The sequence below is a fragment of the Lactuca sativa genome, chromosome 5 (assembly GCF_002870075.4).
Source record: "Lactuca sativa cultivar Salinas chromosome 5, Lsat_Salinas_v11, whole genome shotgun sequence".
NCBI lineage: Eukaryota > Viridiplantae > Streptophyta > Magnoliopsida > Asterales > Asteraceae > Lactuca > Lactuca sativa.
The window spans coordinates 167,213,146-167,229,279 of NC_056627.2; positions in this window are offsets into that span (position 1 = coordinate 167,213,146).

Consider the following 16,134-nt stretch of genomic DNA (forward strand, 5'->3'; position numbering starts at 1 on the left):
CGTGATCATCGCACGTCCCAACTGTCACCAATCAGTCACTCAAAAACCCTTCCGTATTTCAATAAGAGATTTGAAACGATCTTTCTCTCTCCTGTTACCTACTATAAAAAGCCATCCACACCACCTTTTACCTCTTTACTGCCCCCATAATTCCCAAAGCAAAATTACTCCCAAAACTCTCTCCCAGTCATCTTCTTCTCCACACCTGCAACAATGGCTGAATCTTCATCCGTTCATGCTACTTCTCAGATTCTTCCCATCAGACCTCAACAATGCCTTGTCATTGATCTGAACCCACTAGCATATGATCCCTACATGTCGCCGGTTATCGAATGCCTCAAGTTCTCCCAGCTTGCTCCGGCATTGTCCAGAATTGAAACGGTGCCAATGGTGGCTCTATCTCAGGTCTATGCGACAGCCTACTACGACAAGGGCGTCGACCGGATATTTTTCGAAGTGGCGGAACACAAGACGTCGATTTCTCGTCCCCGCTTCTGCACTATGCTTGGGTTTGCTGCAGACCCATCACGTGTTAACCCGGAGACGATTCCGGTTGGCATGTTATACAGCATGTTCTACAACATGGGCTACACGGAAGTTCTAACCTCCGTCGCAAGGTTCAAGAAGTCATGCCTACCGCCCCTGTGGAATGGGTTATTTACAGTTCTCTTCAAGGGACTGTCTGAGAGGAGCTCAGGATCGGACGGGGCCAGTCGTCTTTTCCTGTCAATCATGTATGGGGTGTACAACGGGATCAACCTCGATTATGGGTTTGTCCTTTGGCAACAGCTGATTCAGAGCCTTTCTTCCACTTCTCGACACTCTGAAGTGTCGCTGGCCCGGTTCTGGATCTTGATAACAAGATGGGCCATGGACAAGTTTGAGGTCCCAACTGCTAACGGTGCACCGATGTCTTCTGTTGGCACGTTCCACACCAAGAAGATCATCGTATCCGATGCATCGAAATTCTCCTTCATTGGCTCTATCCCGGAGTCGATGTATGGAAGTATGCCATCAGACAGCAGTATGATCAAGGCGATCAAGGAGTTAGGGCCATCTGGTCTGAGGGAACTGACACCGGACATGCTGCGATCAATTCATGATGCCGACAAACCGGTGGCCAGGGGTAAGAAGGCAGACAAGGGGAAGAAACCATCCAAAGCCCCAAAACCTACTCCCAAGAAGCACAAACAACCGAAGGCTGCTTCGTCACCACAACCGAAACGGAGGAAGACCCAACAAAAGCGAAAGCTAGTCCTTCCCTCCTCATCAAGTGAATCCGAAGGTGGGAGTTCGGACTCTGAGGGATCACAAGGAGACGAATCTCCACAAAGAGGCAACACACCCCCTCGGTCCCCTACCCCGGAGATGGAACTTCACCAATCCCCAGTTCCTTCCCCTCCACCCACAATTCCTATTTCCATTCCCACCATAAACCCTACTATACCACCAACCTCATTCCCTATACCACCACCCATATTCACCACCTCAACCGAAACACCTCCTGTTACCGAAACCCCACCTGTAACCGAACCTCCACAAACCGAAACCCATACACAACCACCACCCGAAACTAACCCCCCACCCACTCAACCTGAACCAACCAAACCCATAACACCCCCAGCTTCACCACCACCTCAATCTCCAGAAGACGCCTCCGATGGCGATGATCAATATCTTGGTGGTGACCACCTGAACTTTGATTCGGTCTACTATAGTCTGTTTCAAGTTCAAAGTGATGAGGAGGATGATGCTCCTGTGACAAAGAAGCATCTCCGCGAGCTGAACGAGAAGGTTGATCAACTTCTCGCCTCCTCTTCCAATCAGCAGTCATCCTTATCTGAAGATGCCCTTCAGAGGATAGTTGATGCCTTCTTGAGGGCTCAACATGACTCAGTGGCCTCAGCTACTGCTGCGATAGACGCCTCCACCCGAGCTTGTGAGGCAGCGACCGAAAAAGTCGATAAACTATTCCATGACGCTAAAATCCTGCTGCAGTCTATGCAGGAAAGCGCCGAAGCCACCAAAAAAACTCTGGAACCACTTGTTAATCCATTGGCCCAGTTTGTAAAGACGGAGTTATCCTCGTTCGCTACCCTCAGACAAAACCTCAGCGACGACAACTCGGCACTCCGTGCCTCCATCGATGCCCGCTTGGCAAAGCTACAAGAAGATCTTGCGGCTGAAAATTCACTGATGGACGTCCTGGCGAGTAAGACTACTGCCCTCAAGATCAAGAGCACCCAACTTTCCCGCTCCGAACAACAATTGGAGGCTCTTCGATCCGAAAGGGAAGTCATCAAGACGTGTGTTTCGGATGTCCACGCCGCTCTATCCAACATCCTGGAAGCACACGACCCCATCCTCAATCACTCAGTAAGGCGTACTCTCGCTGAGAAACTCTCTCCGGCCATGGACCTCTTAAGTAAAATTGAAGGCCTACCCAGTTTCGTGTCCATTCCGAAACAAGGGGGAGATGAGAAGAAAGGATCGAAACCACCTCCTTCCTCAAAAGCAACTCACACAACCGAACCACCCCCAACTGGTCATGCCTCGGGTTCGGGTGTGAAGGACAAGGGCAAAAACATAGCAGAGGGAGGAGATGACGATGAAGATGAAGACAAGGAGACTATTGCGGACATGTTAAAGAGAAAGAACAGTCGCAATACTGATGACGATGTCAGTCGTGTGGCACGTGAAGCTGAAGAAGCCGAACGTAAACAAAAAGAAGCCAACGATCTCCTTGAGAGCCGAAAGCTGCTCTTCCCTGCCTGGACCAGGGATCGTTTGATAAAGGAGGCCATAGAAACTCCAAGCATACTATGGCTCAAGCCGGTGATATCGTTCGACTGCAACAACTCGGTCGATTCGCAATTTGATATGCCGTTGACTTGAAAGGCGTTCATCTTCCACGCCTTCTCCAACATTTTCGAAGTCCCGTATCCGAACGATGAGCTTGACAGGGAGCTCATTGACTTTTATCTGGAGGCCGCTCGCCCTCAATACCTTACATGGAGCGCCCAGAAGATTGTCAATGTTCGGGTGATGAAGCCGTTTGCCGTGGGGAGATTCACAAACGTCAAGTTCAAGCTTATCCGAGGATCTGCAAGAACTGCTCACATGATCTCTCTGGCGGATCTGCCCAATCTGAACCCTCATGATTGGATAGTCTTGTACAACATCTTGCTGACAAACGAAGCCGAATATGGTCCCATCTTAGACCATGTCAAAAGGATGCTGGCATGCTATATCATGGAGGTGGCCCTAATGGATCAGGAGGTTGCCACAGTGTTTAAGAAGAAACCGAAAGTCAAGCCTGTGGGATCGGCCAGTGATCTAAACACGATGAAAATGGGTAAGATAGATTCGAGGCGAAACTCTGTGATGTTCACCAGAGCCGAAGGACAGAAATGTCTGTTCGCGTTAGCTGACAAGCACCTCTACACCACTACCTGCTTGGAACACGTCCTATCAATCGTCAAGCGGTGTAAGGACAATTCGGCTGATGACATCAAGTACTTTGAAGATATGATCAATTGGTACATCCGGTTTAGACAGACCATCCTTTCCATAACCAAACGTCTGTTTAGTACCGTGAAGAAGAAGGTACCAGCTTCAGCCGCCGGCCCAAGTACGAAGTGAAGGTCTCGCTCCAAATTGACGCAAAGGGGGAGATTGTTCGGCTGAAGTTCTGTTTTATGTTGCGTCTTTTGGGCTCGTTAGATTAGCCTTTTTATTCTCCGGTTTGGGCCTGTCCAACCGAGAGCCTTTTATGTATTGTATATAAGTTATCGCTTGCATGCATATTAGGTTAAGATTCAAGATTTCAGTTTTAGCATTCAAGAGTTTTACGATATTGCTCTCTTGTAATCTTCCAATCCTTTACAGTTGATGTTCTTAATCGAGCTCTTCTAAGGATTTTTATTTAATCATTCGACTCGTTTGATTCAAGCTGTTTGTTCTTATTATTGCGTTCTGTCTTGTTATTAATATAGTGTTCTTGCTGTTTCATATTGATATACTTGTTCAAGATCTAATCGATCTTCATAGATTAAAAGTTGTTTTTAATCTCATCAATGGGCAATCCCGACAACACCCACGGAAATCCGTCAGTTATTGGGTCTAGCAGGCTACTATAGGAGATTCATTCAAAACTTCTCTAAGATCACCAAGCCACTTACCTCACTTACGCAAAAGGGCGTACCATTCAAATGGACAGACAAACAAGAGATTGCGTTTCGAACCTTAAAGCAAGTTCTCTGTAGCGCCCCTGTACTATCTCTACCTGAAGGAACGGAAGATTTTGTAGTCTACTGCGACGCGTCAAATCAAGGCTTAGGTTGCGTTCTCATGCAACGTGGGAGAGTGATAGCCTACGCATCCCGCCAACTAAAGACGCACGAAGCAAACTATACGACCCATGACCTAGAATTGGGAGTTGTAGTCTTTGCCCGAAAGATTTGGAGGCATTATCTTTACGGTACGAAGTGCACCGTCTTCACGGATCACAAGAGTCTCCAACACATTTTGAACCAGAAGGAGCTGAACGAAGATGGGTTGAATTGCTAAACGATTATGAGTGTGAGATCAAGTACCACCCAGGCAAGGCCAACGTGGTAGCTGACGCATTAAGTCGGAAGGAGTACTCTAATCGTCGTACGAAAACTCTCTCAATAACCATTCAATATCACCTGGCCACTCAAATTGCAGTAGTCCAGACAGAGGCCATGAAGACGGAAAATAGAGCAAGCGAAGCACTGCGCGGAATGGAGAAGAACCTAGAGGCAAAGGAGAATGGAGTATACTATTTCATGAACCGTATTTGGGTCCCTAAACTCGGAGGGTTTAGAGAAGTTGTTATGAAGGAAGCCCACAAGACACGATACTCCATTCATCCCGGTTCAGACAAGATGTATTTGGATATTAAACAACACTATTGGTAGCCTAACATGAAGGCGGAAATTGCGACCTATGTTAGTAAGTGCCTTACGTGCGCCAAGGTAAAGGTGGAGTACCAGAAACCCTCAGGATTATTACAGCAACCGGTAATCCCTGAGTGGAAATGGGAGGGGATTTCTATGGATTTCGTGACCAAGCTACCCAAGACGTCGGACGGACTGGATACCATATGGGTAATAGTCGACCGACTGACGAAATCTGCCCATTTCCTACCTATAAAGGAATCCTACAAGATGGAAAGATTGACATGTTTGTACATTCGAGAGATCGTAACACTCCACGGAGTACCAGCGTCTATTATCTCGGATATGGACAGTAGATTCACTTCGCGCTTTTGGCAATCTCTCCATAAGGCACTAGGAACTAATCTCGACATGAGCACCGCGTATCATCCACAAACGGACGGTCAAAGTGAACGAACCATTCAAACGCTTGAAGACATGCTTCGCGCATGTGTGATAGACTTTGGGAAGTCATGGGATACCCATTTACCTTTAGTCGAATTCTCGTATAACAACAGTTATCATTCAAGCATTAAGGTCGCTCCTTTCGAAGCACTGTACGGGCGTAAGTGTAGAACACCGTTATGTTGGGCTGAAGTAGGTGACACCCAGCTAGCAAAAGCACTCACGTCGGATCAGGCGCTAACGGGACCAGAGATCATTCGTGAAACCACGGAAAAGATCATTCAAATCAGAGCTCGATTGCAAGCATCGCGCGACCGACAAAAGAGCTATGCCGATAAACAGCGAAAGCCCTTAGAATTTCAAGTCAGAGAGCGAGTACTGTTAAAAGTCTCGCCCTAGAAAGGAGTTATTCGTTTTGGGAAGCTGGGAAAACTGAACCCACGATACATTGGACCTTTCGAAATCGTCGCCCGAATAGGTCCGGTAGCATACAGACTGCAACTACCCACAGAGCTAAACAATGTACACCCCGTGTTGCATGTCTCTAATCTAAAGAAGTGTCTATCAGATTAAGCACTCGTCATTCCCCTTGACGAGATCGAAATCAACGAGAATCTCCTGTTCGTTGAAGAACCAATTGAAATCATGGACAGGCAGGTGAAGCGTACTAAGCAAAGTCACATCCCGATCGTGAAAGTACGGTGGAACGCAAAGCGTGGGCCAGAATTCACATGGGAACGCGAAGACCAAATGAAGCAAAAGTACCCTCACCTATTCTAGCATTCTCAAATCTAGCTTTCAAAACAGAATTTCGGGACGAAATTCCCTCTAACGGGGGGATGATGTCACAACTAGAAATTTTGTGTCTTGTAATCACTATACTCAAGTAAAACGTTGAACCAAAAACTTAAGAGCATGTGTGATGCTTATTATATGACATCAAAAACTTCAATCAAATACATCATACAAGTACTACAAATAGTCAACAAGGAGTTGGAAACCCTAGAAGTTCTTGTTTAGGTCCATTTTGGACTAGGACTTCCTTATTGGACCCAAAGGGGCCAATAAGCTTCCAATTTGACTATCATGGGTTTAGAACCTTTTAATGGGCTCTAATTGGACCCACATTCATTTATTTCAACATTTTGGGCCATATTGGGCCTAGAATGAAATAAATTAAACATGATGAACCATAACTAACCTAAACTAGCCCAATAAAGTGTAAAAATCATATTATAATTTTTTTGGGGCCAAAAATTATCCAACATAACTCCTATATGGGCTTAGGGGCAATAAAGCCCAAAAATCCTTTCTTCCTTCCAAATTCTCGGCCCAAAGCCCAAACCCAAGAAGAAGGGAGTTGACTTAATACATGTCACCTCATTTATGTCCACCATACTTCCATGCATGGACCAACATGAATCTAGAAATGTCAACTCAACCCTTTCTCTTCTCTCCTTCTTGATTCTCAGCCGATTCCAACACACACACACACACACACCTTCATCACTTTTCACATATCAAACACTCTCAAAAACACCTTCACCTCTCTTCTCAAAATTTCGAAGAATCAAGGGCATTCAAGGAGATTTTCCACAAAAATCACCATCCAAGGTAAGTTTATACTTAATTCTATGATCTAGGTTCCTTGATCTATCTAAAATCTCTTCTTAACTCTCAGGAAATCATAAACTTGTGTCTTTGAACCCCTCAAACTCGAGACCTTCAAGAAAAGGGTGCTAAGGCCAAAAATCACTTCATTTCTTCCATCTTTTCTCCAAAAACCAAAACCACGCCCTAAGGTGAGCTTCATACTCCCTATTTTTCTGTTTTATATGTTTTGTGGGGGGGGGGGTGAGAATACAAGTGAAAGTGTAGATCTATATGTATATGTATGCCTTGTATAATTTCTATGCTCATATGTGTGTTTTTGTGTGATTATGATGTTGGATCTAGCCATAAACCCCTAAAAATCGAGATATACTTTATGTTAAATGATACTAGCATAAATTATATTACTACATACAAAGTATTCCAAGAAAAATAGCTAAGTGGCTTAATAACATCTTCTTTGGGCTAAAAACTCATTTTTTTGGACACAAAATGTTAAAAATATAAAGTTAAAGGGGCCAAAATGACATATTACAAACTCTGATGGGTGAGATGAGTCAAAACAGTTTCAATAATGTATTTTCTGGAAATATACTCTTTTGGAGGATTAAGAATATAAATTTCAAGCTTAATGGGCTAAAAATGACATTTTCGGCCCAATAGGGCCCAATATGCGAAATTTTCCAATTTGAGGGGCTGAAACTGTGTTTTTCTGTAAAACAGTGGACTACTAGTGTTCTAAGTCCTTTTCAAAGGTTAGAAATGCTTTTCATAATTAAAAAGGACCAATGTTGCAAAAATTTTCCAATTTGGGCCAAAAGTGTAAAAATTGCGAAAAAGAGAGGTTACAGCCGAGAAAATTGTATTTTGAGGGACTAAAACTGTTTTCAATTAAAAATGTGCTGAAAAATATCAATTTCAGTAAGTTTTGATGTTAAAATGCCAAGAAAAATGGTTTAAGGACTAAATCGGAAATTAATTTATTCAAAGGGTTGAAAAAGTAAATTTACAAAATAAAGAGGGGTTGTAAACAGAAAAATCTCAATGTTAATTCAATACATCCGTTGTGATCAAATACTGACACTGCGACTACCGATGAAATACAATACACAACAACACCAAAAATCGTTATCAAATGAATTGATTCGGTCTCGAATCAATAACAAATCCGAAACTATTAACACGACGACAACCCGATTCATACATGGAAAATTTGGGAATTCAATACACACGTGAGAGTGTACAGACGTCGATACACCATCTTTGGGCGCAAAAGTGTAAAATCTTGTTTGTTGGGCCTAGCTAGCCCAATGACCTGATCTTTAGGCCCGAAGACATCAACCTTACGAGTTGTTGGGTCTTACATGATCCAACACAGCGTCAAAGGACTTTCAATGGCTTTTATACTATTGGTCCCCAAGGGTCCTTTGGTACTGCTAGTAAAGTCGGGAATTCAAATGCGAGTCGGGCCAAGGGCCCTTCGCACTCACTTTATCCCCAACCGAATAATGGAGTTATTGAGGTCTTCGTGCCCTCTTTCTCTTCGGAAGTGGGACTACAAGAAGTCAGGGCGGTTGGATTACGTGAATAGTACGGACGACGCCTACGGGATCGTTAGTATAGTTGTAAACTGGTCGTTTGTGTAACGCGTGTTTATAGCAATTCACCATGCGCAATAATCCAACGTCGCCTGGAATCAATGACTTCACATACCGCGATGGTACAACAACTACACGGAATTCAAAGTGATAGGAAAACATCGGGTTTTCCTAGGGTATTTCAGTGCATACAGTTTCGACATGTACACCAAGTTTAATGAACACTTTTTACAATTATAGAAACAAACAAGCATACTTATGGATCTTCACAAACTTTTTCATAAACTCTTTACAGAAAATATCGGATTTTCTGGTAGTTTTCAAAACAATGCAAAACATTGCTTTTCAAACACCGCTTATGAACTCACCAACATTTCATATGTTGACGTTTTTCAAAATACTTGTATTCTCAGGTAACAAGTAAACCGAGGGGAAAATGTATTCAGTGATGGCCTGCAGTTTGTTTATCTATGATCGAACCATTTATTTTTGGGAATGTAATGTTAAAACAATGTACTCAGTGTAAACTCTACCAGTTGTACTATCTCAATGCATGGTGATGAATGATGTTATGTTTCATATATATTCAATGTGATGGTATTCAATTAAGTCACGATAGCCCTCAGACGTTTCCGCCGTCTGGTTCGGGGGTGTGACAGGTTGGTATCAGAGCTTTGTTTATAGTGAACTAGCATATCTAGCCACACATTGATATGCAACTATAAACCAAAAAGAGGGACTAACATAACTCTGAACAAAACAAGTAAATAAAACACCCTTGCTTGCATTAGGAATAGGAACATAACGCCGAACCAAACATGATAATACTAGTATCCCGGTTAATTCCGGATTGTTCTTAGTAGTATCAAGGGGTGGATGTAGCCTGATCAACTACATTCCCTACAAGGTATAACTAATGCATGTCCCGATGAAATCGTGATATCTAGGGAACCTAAAACTATACCTCTTATCACCAAAAAGAGAACGTCCGTTTAGTATATACCATAGCCATGGGAGTGACAATAGTTTATACTTTCCCCCAGTCGTCATGGAGGGAGATCAGCCGGGTATCCAGTTCCATCAAGTCCTAGTGGCTCACGGGATGCTTGAAGATGAACCAGAAGGGAATCCAGAGGAAGCACACGACGTCGGACCTGACGAATACATAGACACTGTCTACGAATTTGGAGAGACCGACGACGACGTCGAGGAAGGTCAAGACGAGGACAAGGACCACATCCCGCCGTGTGAGAATGAGGCACAACCAGACCACCCCGCTTCACCAGTGAACCCCCCAAGGGAGAACCGTTCCCCCGAAGCTGAGATCGCCGCACTACGACAACAACTATATGCTATGGAGGCTCGGGAAGTGCGAGCTGAGCATGAGAGGGATGAGGTTATTGGAGACATGACGGAGATGGCTTAGTAACTGGCGCAACATTTCGGCATATGACCCCGCCACTACGTAGGACGCGGATCGTCGCGGTTAGGGATAGACTTATCTTAGTAGGTTATTAGGAACTATGCTATGTACCCCGACTCTATGTTTAAGTGACTACACTACTCATAGAGCCGTTATGCTGTCGAACTAGTGTCACTCATGTATGCTATTACGAGCAAAATTTTCTTGTATCAAATTCGGATAATATTAGCAAACTTTTACGTGCCTTGTTATGATATTACAAATTGCTATGTGTTGAGAATTTATGATTGTATGTTCAATGGTAGTAGTATTTAAGTTCGTACCCCGCACTTGGTCAATAGGGTCACAACCTCACAGAAACCACGTACACTCAACATCTTTCCGTTTCATGACAGAAAGATGCCTCTCCGACCTACTCGCGGAAACCCAGGACCAACCCCACCCGAAGTTGACTCCACTGCATTTCAGGCAGCCGTGTCTGCTGCGGTCACCGCAGCTATGGCACAACTCCATCAGGGGAATAACGGAGGAGGCAACAGGCAAGGGACAGGGAGTTCGAACAACGGGATGAATCAAGGACCTACTAAAACATGTACCTACAAGGACTTTACAAACGCCAAACCACGAACTTTTAACGGCACTGGAGGAGTGATCACTCTGAAGCGATGGATCGAGAAGGTGGAATCGGTATTCGAGATATGCGATTGTCCTGAGCAGATGAAAGTGAAGTTCACGGCCTGCACTTTTGTTGATCAAGCGCTCACCAGATGGAACGGACATGTGGAAGCCATGACACTTCCTGTAGCCAACTCTATGCTGTGGGCGGAGATGAAAGAAATGCTGATGGCTGAATACTACCCACGAGGTGAGATTCAGAAGATGGAGCAAGAGCTGTGGAACCTCACTGTGCAGAATGCGAATATCGATGCCTACATATCGAGATTTAGTGAACTGTCTCTGTTGTGCCCGGGTATGATCACCTCGGAAGGAAAGAAGATTGAGCGATTCATCTGGGGACTAACATCACCAATTCAAGGAAATGTGATAGCTGCAAACCCCGAAACATATGACAGTGCCAAAAGATTGGCAAAGAAGCTGTATGACCATAACAACAAGAAGGGTGAGAAGCCGGCGGAGGCTGAACGAAAGAAGAAGGTGATGGCAAGAAGGGGAAGAACAATAAGAGGAAGGGGCGTCAGGGCCCCGAGACCTCTAAAAAGCAGTAGACAGTGGCGGTTAATGCTGCCATTGCACCGGTTCCAGCCACACCACATGCTCCAACCTCAGCTGCATCAAATGCTCCCAGACCTTATTCCGGTAATCTTCCCAAGTGCAATAAGTGCAGTCTCCATCACAATGGAGAATGCAAGGAGTTTCAGTGCACCAGTTGCAATCGAAGGGGACACACTGCAAGGTACTGCAGGACTTACCCCCCCATAACCAAAATCAGGGAAACAACAACAACAACCATCGCAACAACAACAACATCATCACCGGCGGTAGCAATGCAGGACCTAGCCACACCTGCTATGGATGTGGAAGGACTGTGCATTTCCGCCGAGACTGCCCTAACAACAACAATTCAGGGAACGGAAGAACCGGAAGGATGCTGACCATGGGTCAGGGAGAGGCGATTCAGGACCCCTCTGTTGTTACCGGTACGTTTCCCCTAAACCACACTTATGTATGCATCTTATTTGACACCGGAGCTGAGCGAAGTTTCGTAAGCGATAAGTTTAAACATTTATTAAAACAACAGCCCCAAAAGCTAAATGAAACCTTTACGGTGGAAATGGCCAATGGGAAAACCGAATCCACTAGGGAAATCTACATCAGATGCACCCTAAACCTTAATCAACACGTCTTTCAGATAGACCTAATGCCAGTATCAATTAGGAGTTTCGATGTGATCATCGGCATGGACTGGCTAAGCCCCCACCATGCTGAAATTATGTGTCACGAGAAGGTCGTTCGTCTTCGCCTCCCAAATCACGAAACCCTAGTAATTTACGGAGACAAACCTAGCATGAACCTTCGCCTCATCTCGTGCATCAAGGCACAAAAACATCTACGAAAGGACAATTTGGCGTTCCTGGCTCACATAGTGGATACAACCAAGGAAGAGGTTAATGTTCAAGACATTCCCATAGCATGTGAATTTCCAGACGTGTTTCCTGAGGATCTTCCAGGAGTACCCCCGGAGAGACAAGTGGAATTTCGAATCGACCTCGTTCCAGGAGCAACTCCTCTCGCTAAATCACCCTATCGGTTAGCTCCTGCTGAGATGCAGGAATTATCCAGCCAACTCAGCGAACTCTTGGACAAGGGATTCATCCGCCCTAGTTACTCGCGATGGGGAGCTCCAGTCCTCTTTGTCAAAAAGAAGGACGGATCTTTTAGGATGTGCATCGATTACAGAGAGTTAAATAAACTCACTGTTAAAAATCGCTACCCACTCCCACGAATCGATGATCTATTTGACCAGCTCCAAGGAGCTAGTTATTTTTCTAAGATAGATCTACGGTCCGGATACCACCAACTCAAAGTCCGGGAAGAGGATATTCCAAAAACCGCTTTCCGAACTTGCTACGGACATTATGAATTTGTCGTAATGCCCTTCAGTCTAACAAATGATCCTGCCGCATTTATGGACCTAATGAATCGAATCTGTCGACTGTTCCTCGACAACTTTGTCATTGTTTTTATCGATGACATCCTTGTCTATTCTCGAAGAAAAGAAGAGCATGGCTAACATCTCCGTCAAATCCTATAAACTTTGCGATCGGGAAAGCTATACACAAAACTTTCCAAGTGTGAGTTCTGGCTCCGGAGTGTGAACTTCCTAGGTCATGTAGTTAGCCAAGATGGAATTCATGTGGATCCCTCAAAAGTCAAAGCTGTTGAAGGATGGGCAATCCCGACAACACCCACGGAAATCCGTCAGTTCTTGGGTCTAGCAGGCTACTATAGGAGATTCATTCAAAACTTCTCTAGGATCGCCAAGCCACTTACCTCGCTTACGCAAAAGGGCGTATCATTCAAATGGACAGACAAACAAGAGATTGCGTTTCGAACCTTAAAGCAAGCTCTCTGTAGCGCCCATGTACTATCTCTACCTGAAGGAACGGAAGATTTTGTAGTCTACTGCGACGCGTCAAATCAGGGCTTAGGTTACGTTCTCATGCAACGTGGGAGAGTGATAGCCTACGCATCCTGCCAACTAAAGACGCACGAAGCAAACTATACGACCCATGACCTAGAATTGGGAGCTATAGTCATTGCCCTAAAGATTTTGAGGCATTATTTTTACGGTACGAAGTGCACCGTCTTCACGGATCACAAGAGTCTCCAACACATTTTGAACCAGAAGGAGCTGAACATGAGGCAACGAAGATGGGTTGAATTGCTAAACGATTATGAGTGTGAGATCAAGTACCACCCAAGCAAGGCGAACGTGGTAGCTGACGCATTAAGTCGGAAGGAGTACTCTAATCGTCGTACGAAAACTCTCTCAATAACCATTCAATCTCACCTGGCCACTCAAATTGCAGTAGTCCAGTCAGAGGCCATGAAGACGGAAAATAGAGCAAGCGAAGCACTGCGCGGAATGGAGAAGAACCTAGAGGCAAAGAAGAATGGAGTATACTATTTCATGAACCGTATTTGGGTCCCTGAACTCGGAGGGTTTAGAGAAGTTGTTGTGAAGGAAGTCCACAAGACACGATACTCCATTCATCCCGGATCAGACAAGATGTATTTGGATATTAAACAACACTATTGGTGGCCTAACATGAAGGCGGAAATTGCGACCTATGTTAGTAAGTGCCTTACGTGCGCCAAGGTAAAGGTGGAGTACCAGAAACCCTCAGGATTATTACAGCAACCGGTAATCCCTGAGTGGAAATGGGAGGGGATTTCTATGGATTTCGTGACCAAGCTACCCAAGACGTCGGACAGACTGGACACCATATGGGTAATAGTCGACCGACTGACGAAATCTGCCCATTTCCTACCTATAAAGGAATCCTACAAGATGGAAAGATTGACATGTTTGTACATTCGAGAGATCGTAAGACTCCACGGAGTACCAGCGTCTATTATCTCGGATAGGGACAGTAGATTCACTTCGCGTTTTTGGCAATCTCTCCATAAGGCACTAGGAACTCATCTCGACATGAGCACCGCGTATCATCCACAAACGGACGGTCAAAGTGAACGAACCATTCAAACGCTTGAAGACATGCTTCGCGCATGTGTGATAGACTTTGGGAAGTCATGGGATACCCATTTACCTTTAGTCAAATTCTCGTATAACAACAGTTATCATTCAAGCATTAAGGTCGCTCCTTTCGAAGCATTGTACGGGCGTAAGTGTAGAACACCGTTATGTTGGGCTGAAGTAGGTGACACCCAGCTAGCAAAAGCACTCACATCGGATCAGGCGCTAACGGGACCAGAGATCATTCGTGAAACCACAGAAAAGATCATTCAAATCAGAGCTCGATTGCAAGCATCGCGCGACCGACAAAAGAGCTATGCCGATAAACGGCGAAAGCCCTTAGAATTTCAAGTCGGAGATCGAGTACTGTTAAAAGTCTCGCCTTAGAAAGGAGTTATTCGTTTTGGGAAGCTGGGAAAACTGAACCCACGATACATTGGACCTTTCGAAATCGTCGCCCGAATAGGTCCGGTAGCATACAGACTGCAACTACCCACAGAGCTAAACAATGTACACCCCGTGTTGCATGTCTTTAATCTAAAGAAGTGTCTATCAGATTAAAAACTCGTCATTCCCCTTGACGAGATCGAAATCAACGAGAATCTCCTGTTCGTTGAAGAACCAATTGAAATCATGGACAGGCAGGTGAAGCGTACTAAGCAAAGTCACATCCCGATCGTGAAAGTACGGTGGAACGCAAAGCGTGGGCCAGAATTCACATGGGAACGCGAAGACCAAATGAAGCAAAAGTACCCTCACCTATTCTAGCATTCTCAAATCTAGCTTTCAAAACAGAATTTCGGGACGAAATTCCCTCTAACGGGGGGATGATGTCACAACTAGAAATTTTGTGTCTTGTAATCATTATACTCAAGTAAAACGTTGAACCAAAAACTTAAGAGCATGTGTGATGCTTATTATATGACATCAAAAACTTCAATCAAATACATCATACAAGTACTACAAATAGTCAACAAGGAGTTGGAAACCCTAGAAGTTCTTGTTTAGGTCCATTTTGGACTAGGACTTCCTTATTGGACCCAAAGGGGCCAATAAGCTTCCAATTTGACTATCATGGGTTTAGAACCTTTTAATGGGCTCTAATTGGACCCACATTCATTTATTTCAACATTTTGGGCCATATTGGGCCTAGAATGAAATAAATTAAACATGATGAACCATAACTAACCTAAACTAGCCCAATAAAGTGTAAAAATCATATTATAATTTTTTTGGGGCCAAAAATTATCCAACATAACTCCTATATGGGCTTAGGGGCAATAAAGCCCAAAAATCCTTTCTTCCTTCCAAATTCTCGGCCCAAAGCCCAAACCCAAGAAGAAGGGAGTTGACTTAATACATGTCACCTCATTTATGTCCACCATACTTCCATGCATGGACCAACATGAATCTAGAAATGTCAACTCAACCCTTTCTCTTCTCTCCTTCTTGATTCTCAGCCGATTCCAACACACACACACACACACCTTCATCACTTTTCACATATCAAACACTCTCAAAAACACCTTCACCTCTCTTCTCAAAATTTCGAAGAATCAAGGGCATTCAAGGAGATTTTCCACAAAAATCACCATCCAAGGTAAAATTATACTTAATTCTATGATCTAGGTTCCTTGATCTATCTAAAATCTCTTCTTAACTCTCAGGAAATCATAAACTTGTGTCTTTGAACCCCTCAAACTCGAGACCTTCAAGAAAAGGGTGCTAAGGCCAAAAATCACTTCATTTCTTCCATCTTTTCTCCAAAAACCGAAACCACACCCTAAGCTGAGCTTCATACTCCCTATTTTTCTGTTTATATGTTTTGTGGGGGGGGGGGGGGGTGAGAATACAAGTGAAAGTGTAGATCTATATGTATATGTATGCCTTGTATAATTTCTATGCTCATATGTGTGT